Raw genomic sequence first — 13,824 nt, 5'->3', positions numbered from 1 at the left:
GATTGAACAATTCAATACATGCTCTTAGAGACATTTTAATGCTGAAGCTGCTTTTAAGAATTATTAACTAGTGAATAATTAAAATGTTGTCAGAATGGATTCAAAGCCAATTAGTTTGGTTGCAGATAAAAGGTCCTAAGAAATCCAAGACTGCCAACAGAGGCAATTAATACACTTTTATTTGCATGCTAAAAAAAATTCAACCCAGGCACCAAAATGTTCATTTTTTAGGATATAGTCATTTAGGCTTCCATGCCCTAACTGGAAATGTGATACTAACATAAATGAATTGAATAATGGAGCTGCAGGGAAATTACGGCATGGTAATAACACCTGACATTTGTATATGCTTTATTACTTTTCAAATAAATTTTACAGCTCTTTTATTGAGATTGCTGGACCTAAAACCTGTTTGTAACAGTTTTACAGGCTACTATTTCCTTCACTTTTAATGGATTGACTTATGAATTTCCCAATTCTTCATTCCTCGACACACTTGGGGAAGGGGCAGGCACTGTGTTGGGAGCTCTCCAACACTGGTCAGTGGGCTTGCATCTTCCTTTACTCCTGCTTTTGGTGTCCTTTTGCTCCAAGATCTGTTTTTATACTCTTGCTGTCTTGGGTGGTTTTCCCAGCCATAGCTCTGCCACTCTGCTCCCAGCTCCATGTACTGCTGATAACAACGGACTCCATTCACGCCTTATGACAAGATCATACCACTCAAGACAACATGCAGTTTTTGTTACTGTTCAAAACTACTCCTGGTACATATATTTGGCTAAAAAAAATAGAAGTTTTTCCTACTAATGACACTATTATTAGTAGTAATCATAGTAATTTGTATATCCAGGCTCCTTGTAGTTTTAGAAAAAAATTGTAGTCAAGTAGTATCATCAGGAATGTAATAAAATCTGTTGATGTCTCTTGATTATTAAATTAATCCAAAGCCCATGAGGGATATTTAAGTTTCTTTAGCATTCAAGCAAGTTGTGGGCAAACACACGGCAAAAAAAAAAAAAAAAAAAAGAAGAAGAAGAAGAGAAGAAAAAGAAATCTAGAAAGTTTTATACATACTTTAAAATTAGACTTTCTCTTAGCAAATTAGACATACTACTTAAGGGTATTTTGCAGACAGCACAAACCCCCAAATATTCTGAGGTGAAATATTCTGATGCCAAAGAAAAAGTATTTGTTCTGCTGAAATTAAGAGGTTAATTGTTTTCATTTTTGATTTACACAGTAGCAGGTACATAACCATTTACCATCTATTTCATTCTACCCCTGGACATTCAGTCCACTTCACCAGTCTTCCAATATGACATTGGCAAGCAGAGTATCTTGGAGAGACTCCTTCATTGATGACCTGAGGAGGAAAAATTTGTTTCCTTTTCCCTGTGGTGGTGAGGGGGACATGGACATATCCTATTTTCAGGCTCCAAGAAAGCATCTTGGTCAACTAACAGCCCACATGGATTTCTAGCTGGAAGGAGAAGCTCTTTCTCAGAGCCGAGTAAAGATTTTGTTCACCAGCTGAATCCTCAAGGGGAAGATGCTCGAGAGATGTTTTTCCTCTTTGTGGCAGGGGAACATCAAGGTCATTATTTGGAACCCAGGTCAGGACATTAAAAAATAGATATTCCTTCAACAACAGCCATCAATTTCCTTCTTTGCCCCAAAGACACCCACAGTATTGTCCAAGCACATGTAAAAAGCGCCAGTCAGTCTCCCAGTTTATAACTTGCTCCATTTTTAACCACTATGAAGTCTCACTGGATTCTTCTTTTGGTCTGTGTTCCATTTTGACAAATCACTCAGAAGGCTGCCAGAGATAATAATCCCCCTTGAGGAATTAAATATTTTGTATCATTACTTTCCTCCCAAACGGAAACTCTGGATCATTACAATCTGGTGTAATGTTCTTTCTTAACTCAAATTCTGGCATGAAACTTACCCCACATCTTAATAAGAAAGGGTTTTTACCAGTTGTTTTCATGTGGGCACTGAGTTTCTCTCATTAATATTTAGTTCTTTTGCCCCATTTGAGGCATCATCATTTGTGGGTCTGCACCATGATGGGATGTCAGCCACTTTTAGATCAGGTCTAGACAGGGCAATCAAACTGGCCGCGGTAAATTCAATATTCAGTCATTTAAGTAGATGACTGCATGCTTCACAACCTGATGGATTGTGATAGTTTGATTCAGATTTTATTGTTGGGATAGACCAAGGATCCTTGTCAGCTCTCATGATCTTTCAGACATGTCAGGAAGTCGTTTCTACATGGCTTTAACCATCGCGGAAGAAAAGAAATCTCAAATGTTATTAAAGCAAATGGACTGTTTCAGAATGTTAGGCCATCAGTCCACGTAGACACAGGACCCTGAGTAACAATGACATCCCTCACTGAGGAGCACTGACTCAGTGCCAGACACCAATCAACTCGATGCTTTTCATGCAGTAACTCAGTGAACTCTTAAATGACCCTATGAAATAAGTGTCACTTTTACCCCTACTTTACAGATCGGGAAACTGAAACACACAGAAGTGAAGTAACTTATCCAAAATCACACAGCTGGTAAATGGCAGAGTCAGGATTTGAAACATGGTACACTTTTCTGTAAATGCTCATCTCAACATCTCAAAGCGAAGTGATCATCAAAATATTCACCTAACATTTTTAGAACCCCTACATATGCTGGTAAAGTAAAGCTACACGGTCTAGGTAATGAGGTCAATTCTTCATTTCACCCACATGTGTAGTTACAACTGCATATTCTGGGTGCTGAGTCACCTGTCTTTTCCATGCTGAGCGGTGCAGAAACACGAGGTGACCCACCTTTAGGAATCCTATCATCAGAAGTGTCCTAAATGGAGTATAATCTATGAAAATATTGAATCACTATGCTGTGCACCTAATTAGTATAATACTGTAAATCAACTCTAATTTTAAAAACAAGAAGTGACCTTTCTAGTGGGGAAGTCACAGCTTTCAGAGGGTAAGTCTGACACTTAGAGGATCTTCACAGAGATGCCACTGATGCTCATCCCTCTTAAGCACAGAAGGTTAAGCATGTCCTGTACCATTCATTACAATTCTCACACTTCTGCCGTAAATCAGTTATTTTATTTGCCACTCAGGAGTGCATTTTGCCATTATAGGAATTACCTTTGAATAACTCTGTGCAAGTCATCTGTGGAGATGAAATAGGTGTGGAAATGTAGATCATTGAAAGTTATTGCAAAAAAAAATCATCCATGGACAGACATCTAATTTTTTTTCATTGAAGTATAGTCAGTTTACAATGTTGTGTCAATTTCTGATGTACAGTATAATGTTTTAGTCATACATAAACATGCGTATATTCCTTTTCATATTCTTTTTCATCATAAGTTACTACACAATATTGAATATAGTTCCCTGTGCTATACAGAAAAAACTTGTTGTTTATCTATTTTATATATAGTACTTAGTATCTGCAAATCTCGAACTCCCAATTTATCCCTTCACATGCCCTTTCCCCCTGTTAACCATAAGTTTGTTCTCTATGTCGATGAGACTGTTTCTATTTTGTAAATAAGTTCATTTGTGTATTTTTTATTTTAGATTCCACATTTAAGTGATATCATACAGTATTCTTCTTTCTTTGTCTGGCTTACTTCATATCTAATCCTTTTAATCAATTTTTTAGGAATGCAGTGTATTCCCATAGCTGACTGACATAGAATTTCAACAAATGCCTTCAGAAATGAAAATCCATTACTTTGCTTATACAGTTTCTATCTTAACAGTAGAATTTCCTGGCTTTGATCACTGTAATCAATTCAGCTTCATTTAAGGATATTGCATTCTTCATACAACATTTTTCATAGTGTCTATTCATGTTTTTGATAGCAATACCCATTGTGGAATTTCAGGCAAAAAGAACTATAAGATAGCCTCCCTCTGGACCCCTCCTCACTAGAGCATAAACTCCATGAGGCCAAGGATTTTGTTTATTTTGCTCATTAATTTATCACAAACATCTGGCACTTAGTAGGTGCTCAAGAATTGTGTATTGAATAAATGAATCTATAAATGTACACACCCAGATTTCAGAGAAAATTAAATTATTTTAGCTATTAGCCTTCAGAGTCACAAGATTTTGAGATGGCATTCCAGCTCACTTTACCAACTGAAGAAGCCAGAGCAAATTCTTAGGCTCTTTGAAATGCAATTTCCTCATTTGAAAACTGGGGATGAGATCTAATTCACAAGGCAGGTATGAGGATCAGCAGGTCATGGGGGCAAAGGGCTTGGCCTGTGTCAAGTGCTAGCTGACACCCCAGCCCCTTCTTGAAGTGTTAGTTCCCACCTATCTGTGATCTCAAAGCACTTCTTAGTTACTTAAGTACAATCAGCAGGTGAAATTTTTTGTCAGTGAGGCAGGGAAAGAAGGTATGATCAGCTAAAGGCTCTTTAGAAAGCCAGCTATTTAACTACAGTCACAGCTTGTTTCCCTCGCTCTTCAGGATGCCTAGGGATGACTTGGAATTTAGAATATACTTTGGTGGCGTGCAGCAAAAGCAGTCCTAGAGGGAAGTTCATAGCAATACAAGCCTTCCTCAAAAAATAAGAAAAATCTCAAACAAACAACTTAAGCTTCTACTAAAAGAATTAGAAAAAGAAGAAGGACAAGAACAACAGCAACAAACTGAAGTCAGCAGGAGGAAAGAAATAACAAAGATCAGGAAAGAAATAAATAACATAGAGATTTTTTTAAAAAACAATGGAAAAAAATCAATAGAGCCATGAGCTGGTTTTTTGAAAGAGTGAACAAAATCAACCAACCTCTGGCTAGACTCACCAAGAAGAAAAGAGAGAGGACCCAAATAAACAAAATAAAATATACCTTGGGAGCTTGATTCCCATTACGTAAAGCCTCTTTAACAGTTCCTTGGGTCTTTGGAGTAACCTTCAGTGGTGAAGAAGGAAATATGGGTTATTAGCCCGGGGCTTGAGCTTCTACTCATATGAAAGTAGGTAGAAGTGTGCAGGATTGAAAGACACAATAGGAGAGCCAGTGACAAACATGCCCGTTGCCTGCAAAATGTTATTTCTAGCCCACTGTGTTGGTCATGACAATTTCCATTGCAACTTCCATTTGGAATTCCATGGGCTGGGAAACAGCAGCTTCAAAGTCTCCTTTCTTCAAAAAAACTGAGCCTGACCCTTTGCTGACAGTGTGTTTGGCAGGTGGGGCTGGGAGGCTGACTCCGGGTAGACATATCCACGTTGGGGCATGGCTTGTATTGCCTTCCTGTTCCTTGCTGTAGGGGATGCTGGGTACGGAGGAGGCTGGAGAGGGAGGATTTGCTCAGATGCTTGCAAGATAGTCTTACAGGTTCCAGAGCAAAGTCCCAGCCCCAGCCAAAGAGAAGCCCATGTGTACTGTACTGGGATGGGCTGGTGTAGGAGAAGGGAATGCAGAGAGACAGATAACAGGAGCCTCTGGATCCATGTTTCCAAGGAATACTGGTTTGGCTGTCACCAGCGTCATCCTTGCTCTGGCAGCCTGACTGCAGAGAGAGCAACTGATGAGTCTGGCGGAACACTTTCCATTACTCAGTTTTTGCAAAACATGGCTCTAGATGCAAGTGTTTGATGGGAAACTCTCTTAACTAGTCACTTCAATGCCATTAATGCTCCACTACTATACTAACCACACAGCCATCTGTTAAAGAGGCTCCTGTTTTTAATTGTGACACATCTCAAGCAAGATGCTTCAAGAGCATATTGAATAAAGATGTTCCCAATTATGACCAGGGCAGTGCGGGTGACTTGATTCTTCCATTCCATCATGACTGGAACTGGCAAGGGCTGATGCCTCAAGAACAGCGTGGTGAGCTGGTGGAGGAAGCCAAGAACAGACAGGGTCCGGAGAAGGGTGAGGTCAGCCCACCCCACGGAGATGGGGAAGCCTTCACAGAGGATCCAGAAGAAAAGAGAAGTGCAGACTAGTAGAGATGTGGACAGTAATCATATCAGCAGAGGGCCAACTCACAGATGAGGTGAGGCAGCCAGAGCACAGGCCATCCATTTCTACATTCATTTCCTTCACTGCAGGATCCCAGCCAGGAGCTAGGGGTATGAGTGACAAGAGACCGAAATGATATCAGGACCCCAGTCAAATCAAAGCCCAGGGCCAGGCAGAGCTGGGGTATGAAACTTGCTGTTTCTTTTGTCTACATCTGCGTTAAGCTGCCAAGGACAGTGCCTAATAGGAACATGCACTTAATAAAAATCCATTGAATGAACAAATGGAAAGGAAAAAAAGCAAAAGCCAAGCCGAGACATCCAGACTGAGCTAAAAGTGGGTGGGGCAGTCAGGCCAGGATTAGGTAAGTGTGCAGGTGCTTCGGACAAATGATAGCCCAGAGGTCTGAGGCAGCAGAACCAATTAAGTCCAAACCCCACTAGAGAGTGGGCTAAGGTTGAAGGACCATGTCCTGTCCACGACATGACCGACTCAGGAACCACCAAGTGTAGGGCGTTTGGTTAGAGGAGGGTGCCTGTGTCCCCATCACCACGGACTGTAAGAAGCAGAAACTGGAGGACCTAGATTAAGACGAGGAGGGCGTTCCTGCCTCTGGTAGAGTGATTTGAATTTTAACTATGATCAGAGGACAAGGATGACTCTAATTATGGAATTTTAGGTCTGAGTTAGTTCGTGACTGAAGTGTTTGAAGAACTAAAGGGCCTTTCTGGTGCTCCCCAAATCCAGGTACTCACTTAGGAGTGAAAAATGGCCCCGAGGAAGCAAATCCTGGTCACAGAGGCTCTGGGAAGCAGAAGACGGGCAATGCCAGAAGTCAGAGCCGCTCACTTTGCAGGGCTGTCACAACACTCCAAGCCCTGGGACACTGGACTGAAGACAACCCTGGCCCTCCTAGCAGGCCTTGTCTGAAACAGTCACAGCTCAGAGCTAGTGTTGCTGTGCGCTGTGAGGCAATGCAGGGCAGCGTGAAGGGTGCGGTGCCAGCAGGCCAAGGAGGCCTCTGCCAGGAGACATTTCTGAAGGCTGAAGGTGTGCGTGGGGGCGGTGTAAATGCTACGGTTAATTTTTAACTTCCCCATGTATGAGTACTGAATCAGAGGACAGCGTTTCTATGGTGTCAGGCGATATTCAGGCTGGGGTGTCACCTGACAGGCACCAGGGGAGTAATGCCCCGGGCAGTGGCACCATCGTACCTTGTCAGGTGCCCCCAGGGCCCAGTTTAAATTACACCAGGATCCAGTGTTTCACACTTGTCCTGGATGCCATGTTCCTCCCGGCTACCTTCCCATTGTTCCCCCTTTCTCTCTGTTCTTCCGTTCCACATTATTAACTCATTGCCATGGTTTCCATTTGATGAGCGATGATGTCACGGTGGCTGAGGAACAGAGCTCCCTTTTCACTCTGATCACAGCCTGCTACCGTTCCCTTTTCACACTCCCAACAATACAGTTAATGCTCACAGGCCTCGGTTCTTTTTCACATGGGTTCTGCCTTTCCCTGGACGTGTGGTTTCCAGCTGATCACAAGGCAGGGGCCGAGCAGAGATGAAAACTGGGACAGCAGGACCAGTGTTGCATCCCAGGGCAGGCTCTGTCCATGACCACAGAGACAGCCTCAGGCACGGGCAGTAAAATGAACTGATGGAAGATTACTAGCTCTCTGTCGTTTAAATGTTGTGTTATGATGTGAATAGAAAACTTTTAGAGTCAAAGTGAGTAGAAAGACTTAAAAACCAGCTGACATCCCACCACTGATCATTGTCAACATTCTCAGTCGCATCCTAGACTTGATTCCACACACACGTGTGGCAGGGATGGGAGTCCCTGAGTGGAGACTGGGCATGTGGATATCTCCTCATCCTCAGCCTGACCTAGGCTTGTGTGTTTTCTTGCCCATGTGCACAGGGATGTCAGCACTCTGGGTGAAGGAAGAGGGAAGGAATAATACATGTTGACTGAGGGGGAAGACGAGGTTCTCCTTGGTCCCATGGAGTGATTTTTAGCCACTGTGGATGGAAAGGATTAGATATAATCAAATCCTGGAGGAGCTAATTCTCACGAGAGTCTGGGACTCAGAGCAAAAGCAGACTTGCTCTGGCGGCCTAGTTGGCAGAGAAGGGCACAGAATACAGAGGCCGCCCTTTCTCCCTGGGTCCACCACAGACCGTCAGGAAGCCGAGGCAGCCCGAGGTTCAGGCCCTCTGTGGCGCAGGAGGGAACTGCCTTTTGGACCCCTCCACTGGGATGCCTCACGGGGACCTCACACCCCACAGGTCCCAGACCGAACTCCTCCCAAATCCGTTCCTCTTGCTGTGTTCCCAGCCTGTGACTGTCACCACCATCACCTACCAGTTGTACAGGCCACACACTGGGAGCCATCTTAGCCTTTTCCCTCCCCCTCCCCTTCCATAGCCCATCAACTGTCAAGGCCGACTGAGCCTACACTCCAATTATCTCTTGAATCCATCCCCCCTGCAACTGTTCTTGTTCAAGACCACATCATCTGGTCACCCATATGGTTCCATAGCTCCCTAGAAGGTGTTGCAGCCTCTGGTCTCAGCACCCCTCAGTCCTTCCCCTCCAGGGCTGTTGGAGTGAACCTTCTAACACAAAAATGGAACCATGTCACTGTGAGTAAAAGATATTGCCAGCCATCTCAGTAAACAAAGGACGCTGTGGCCATCAAGTCATCAGCTGCTACCGCCACCTCCGACAGTAAGTGAAGGGAACTCAGGATGTGGACAGGCAGGCAGCCCAGCCTCTGCAGCCTGAGAAACACCCTGAGGATGGGAAAGAACAGGGTACTGGGCCGAGATAACTAGGTGCAGATCAAACGAATGATTTCAGTGAGCCCAGACCTTTGCACCTTCCCGTACATAGATAAGCTCTAAATTCCTTAACTTGAGATATCTGGTTTTCTTTAATTAACAGTAATTTTTAATGTTCTGACTACCTGGCTTTTGTTGCCCAGACCCCTACATATCCTGGCTTGTCCTTTGCCTGGCTAGAGCATGTCTTAGAGCCATCTGAGAGGCTGCCTCCCGGGCTCGAGTTCTCAGAAAGTTTGCCCAATGAAACATAGCTCTCAGCTTACAGGCTGTGCATTTTATTTCAGTCAACATCACTCTGCTGCTCCAGTGATGGCATGGCACCTCATCCTCTGTGTAGCCTGGCAGCCAGGGGTCTTCATAGTCAGACCTTATGGTTTTGTCTCAGCCCATCTCTGCATCCTACTCACTCTTCCTGCGTTTGTAATGTCAAACCATACAAAGCTCCCTGAACATGCCATATTTTCTCATTTCCCCCTTCTTCTCTCCTTCCTGTAATTTCCTCTGTGAATCTTCCTTAAAACTACTGTCTTTTTCAATTTTCATTTCTGAGGTTTCTCACCTTTTAAATCACCTCTGGCTCCTCCAGGGAGACTGAAGTGCCTCTTCTCCTCTGTTCTTATTGCAGCCTGTTCATAAATTCATTTTAGTTCCCTCACGTTCTGCCATCACGGAGGGTTAGCAGGCCTGTGTCACCACTAATTTGTAAGCCCCCTTGAGAAGAGGGACATGACTTTTGATCTTGAGGTCCTAGCATTTAGCATGGTGATTAGCATACATGAGGTGCTTGGCAAATATTCGAGATATATATGAAGAAATGAATGGATAAACAAACGACAAACAAGCCCCAAACCCTAAACCTAAACAAATAAACCCAAACCTTTGCCCTGTCTCTAAACTGTCCTCTTTGTGTGGATATTGCACATCAGCATACGGCAGATTCCACCTGCACCTGTTAACACAGCAGGAGATTAAGATATGGAAATTGGAGGCACAGGCTTTGGAGTGAGACCACCTTGAGTTCAAATCTGGCTTCTGTGGTTGATCAGCCACATGACAGTCAATCACCATGAGCTTTTTTCCCACTAACTTAAGCACAGCCTTATAACCTCACTCCTCTCCTATCCAACTGTGCAGTAGGACTCCTTATTTATGTGATCGACCTTTCTTAATTCTTAACTTTTTTAGTGGCAAAGACCCTCTTAGGAGTGTTTGCACATAGACACAAATTTTACATGTAATTTCAAGAGTCTCAACTCCCCAGACAGTTCCATGGAATCCACATTTGGACTCCCTACACTAGAAGATGGAAAAAAGCATGAAAGATATACCTCCTAACTGTATTTTGCTTTTAAAAAAAATCTAGAATTAACTATAAGTTATCGATAACTGGGTGGAAGACCAGAGATACATCTGAATTTCTTAACACTTCTGGCAAAATACCATCAGACTAAGGTGATTGTTTGAAAACAAAGATTGATAGGTTTGGAAAATTCAGCCCAGGGACTTATTCTGACTTTCTAGTGGCCTCTATCTGACCCTCAGCACACTGGCCAGTGGTTCTAACAGTTTTCAGGGTAGATAAATCAGTGGGAATTCTTTAGCCATAGCATTTATTACCTAAACGGGCACAATCAGATAATGCAATATAAGGAAGTTTTAAAATTAAAATTCATCCCTGGAACCTCCTAGAAAAGGCTGGAGTATTTCTTACTTCAGAGAAGAAATTGCACACTGTAAAATAAGTGTGTTATTGACAGATAACACACACGTTAATGGGAATCAGAAACACTGGGCATTATTCTGGGTCTTCTCCTGCCAGCTGGAAATTGTCCACTACCGGTGTCTGGAAATGACACAGACAGCATGGCAATCAAAACCTAATCAGCGCTTGTATTTCTACTGGAACTTATCAAGCATCAGTTTGTTTTATGTCCATAGGGGATACAGAGCTTTTCTTTTTAAGTAAATTAATCTTTTACAGTAAATGAAATTCACTAGGAGCCCTCTCCATTTAAAGGACTGTGATTGTTAGTAATTACTCAATCATTTGAATGTTTTATAAGTCGAGATTTTATCATTTAAGATATTTTAATAACAAAATACAGACATACAATGTTGAGGTAATCTGTGGTGCACTCAATTTTTCTTTCTACTTTGGGAAAACACCCCATTTGAAACTGACCCTCATTTGGACTGTAATTAATATTTTAATGAAGCAGGAAAATGCCCATCTAGAACTGGCAGCTACGCCTGCCCACATGCAGTATTTTCTAGGTAACCATCATGGCTCTAAAGAGAATGGCAGAGCTGGGACAAATAAACATCTGTTGCATGACCTGAAAGCACCAAAGTAAACGTTCAACCTTCCGTTCATTCTCGGCCACTTTGATGGAGACTGCTTCTTTCTTCCCAGCGTCCATTCTCTTCTCTTTCTTTAATAGGAAACTCCCTCTCAGGTTTTGACAGGCGCATGGCTGACCAACCAAAATCTACGTTTCTCAGCCTCCTTGTAGCTGTGTATGGTCACGTGCCCCTGTTCCTGTCAACGAGATGTGAGTAGTAGTTTGTGCACCTTCTCTCTCTGCTGCATTACATCCTTAAAATAAATTCGATTCAATCTTTATTCCCTTTTTCATTCCCAGGAATTAGAATGAAGATAAGGTGTAAGCCAATTTGGGGCATCAGGACTTTAGAACAGCATCTTAGGAGAAAGTTGAGCAACAAGGTAAAAGTAACCTGCGTCCTAGGTCCCTGCAGAGGCACAGCCACCTCTCGACCTTGGACTGGTTGCTGACCTTTGGTCTGTTATGAGAGAGAGCTTAAGTTCTGTCCTTTAAGCCACTGTATATGAACCTTTTGTTACAGCAGCTTAATAGAGCCACAGTCCTCATTACAATGATACATGTCATGCCAAGTAGCCTCTAAGATGGTCCCCAATGATCCCTGTCTCCTGGTGTTCAAGTCTTTGTATAAATCCCCTTTCGTTAAATATGAGCTTGCCTAGTGACTCTCTTCTGACCAATAGAATATGGCAAAGATGACAGGATGTCACTTCCGTGATTAAGTCTCAAAAGATGGTAACTTCCCCAGCAGAGTCTCTGCTGGCTCTAATGATGCAAGCTGCCATATTGAAGAGGCCCATGTGGCATGGAACTGAAGCCAACCAGAAACTGAGCCCTTCAGTCCAACAGCCTACAATGACGTCGATTCTGTCAACAAGCTGGGAGCTGGGAAACAGATTCTTCCAGCCTAAGAGGACTAGCTCCCAGATGACACCATGATTGTAGTCTGTGAAAGACCCTGAAACGTCGGAACAAGCTGAGCCACGCCCAGGTGCCCGATCCACGGAACTGAGATAACCAGTGTGCGTTGTCTTAAGTTTTGGGTTTATTTGTTAAGCAGTAATACTTAACTATTGCCACGGAGACATACTTTTACTCCCGCACGATATGTCACAGACGTCATGTGTTGAAGTCAGAATATTAATTGTAAAATATCAGCGAAGGTGGTGTGCTAGACATTCACAGGGCATCAGCTCCTTGGTGTGGCCACTGAGTCCTAAGGTAGGATCCTCTACTTTGGAGGCCCATAGACTTGGATTATTAGTAAGCCCAGAGTTACTCAGGCTCAGAGGAGCTCAACTGGCTAAACAAACTCCCAAGGGAGTTCTATCTAAATCAGAATGCTAATTTGTTAACTTACCTTGAGGAATAAAATGGCCAAGTGGACCAGATAAATTCTACGTTTGTAAGTTGGGGCTTTTCGAGGCTCTGGTAAATGCCTTCATTTCCCATTCTGATCTCTTCCCAGAAAAATTGCAAACACAGACACATATGCATATATGTATAGAAGATAATAGACAAATAGATCTAGAGAGATGATAGATGAATAGAGAGACATAGGTAGATTACAGGTGGATGGATGGATGGATAAAGAGATGATAGATAGAGAGATAGACAGACAGACAGACAGACAGAAAGATGGATAGACAGATATATAGATAGATCTCACACATTTCCACATTCAGATCAGACTTCTGTGAGCTCATGAGATCACTGAATAGGTCACAGCTCACTTTCACAATCAGCCACGTCTGGATCAGATTTCTAGATCTGGTTAAACCTGCTTGGTCCTAGCAGACATGTGGAAGCCCAGAGGAGCATGGATCTTCCTATCTGGCTCCATTCCTTAGGGCTGGGTCTTGCTCAGGCAAAAGGTGATTTTTCATTCACATTCCTTTGGCATCCTGGGCCAAAGCTGCTGAATTATGGCCACTCATGCTGTCCATCTGTGGCATCCTTGGGCTTCCAATGTGTTCCCACCTGCTGCTTACAGACAATGCCTCTTTTACCCACTGTGACAGGCACTGCTTGCGCTCCACCTCACATTCTCTCTGCCCACCTTTTACTCCAGCTGTGCCAGTCGGCTTCAGGCAGGTGTCAGCCTGACAGCACATTGCCTCAGCTGCACCTTGTTATCTTTAGATTTCTACCTGGGGTTTCTCAGAGGCTGTAGAGTAGGACGCCTACAGAAACCTGCTTGGCACTCACACTGGTGCCGCCTTACCGATGGCAAGTTCAAGCTCCACAGGGAAGCCCTTGACAAAGAGGAGAGACACCAGTGGAGAAATTCTGAGGTTCATTCTACACGGCTTCTCAGAAGCTTCTAAAGGCAGGATTGAGCCCTGCTCGCCCGCAGTGGAGCTGATTCAGAAGTGTAGCCTTGCACTGGCTTCCCTCCGTCTCTTCTTCCCTCTCCCCATTCTCCCACTCCTGTTTCCCGGGGTTGCCTCCAAAATCAACCAACTACTGGCAAGCTCTTAACTCAGGCTCTGCTTTCTGGGGAAACCTGAAGCTCATTCCATCTGGGCTCTCCCTTTCTGGTGCCATCACTTGCTTACCTCCCTGTTGGCGCTCTCATGACGAATTCCCCGCCGCTGCTACCTCTGTCATTGTCCCA

The 13,824-nt window shown here is 43.5% G+C and overlaps 1 long non-coding RNA gene across 1 annotated transcript; it reads right to left on the bottom strand.

Annotated features, from left to right (window-relative positions):
- Positions 1–334: 334 nt before the first annotated feature.
- On the bottom strand, positions 335–7,316 carry LOC140688633 (uncharacterized). The gene is made up of 2 exons (XR_012063338.1): positions 6,770–7,316; positions 335–670 (listed from the first exon to the last, which is right to left on the bottom strand). It is a non-coding gene; the product is annotated as an uncharacterized lncRNA (long non-coding RNA).
- Between the last annotated feature and the right edge of the window lie 6,508 nt (positions 7,317–13,824).

This window comes from Vicugna pacos, chromosome 23 (assembly GCF_048564905.1).
Source record: "Vicugna pacos chromosome 23, VicPac4, whole genome shotgun sequence".
NCBI lineage: Eukaryota > Metazoa > Chordata > Mammalia > Artiodactyla > Camelidae > Vicugna > Vicugna pacos.
Note: the sequence above shows the minus strand (reverse complement) of the source record. Positions and strands in the feature narration are given on the sequence as shown.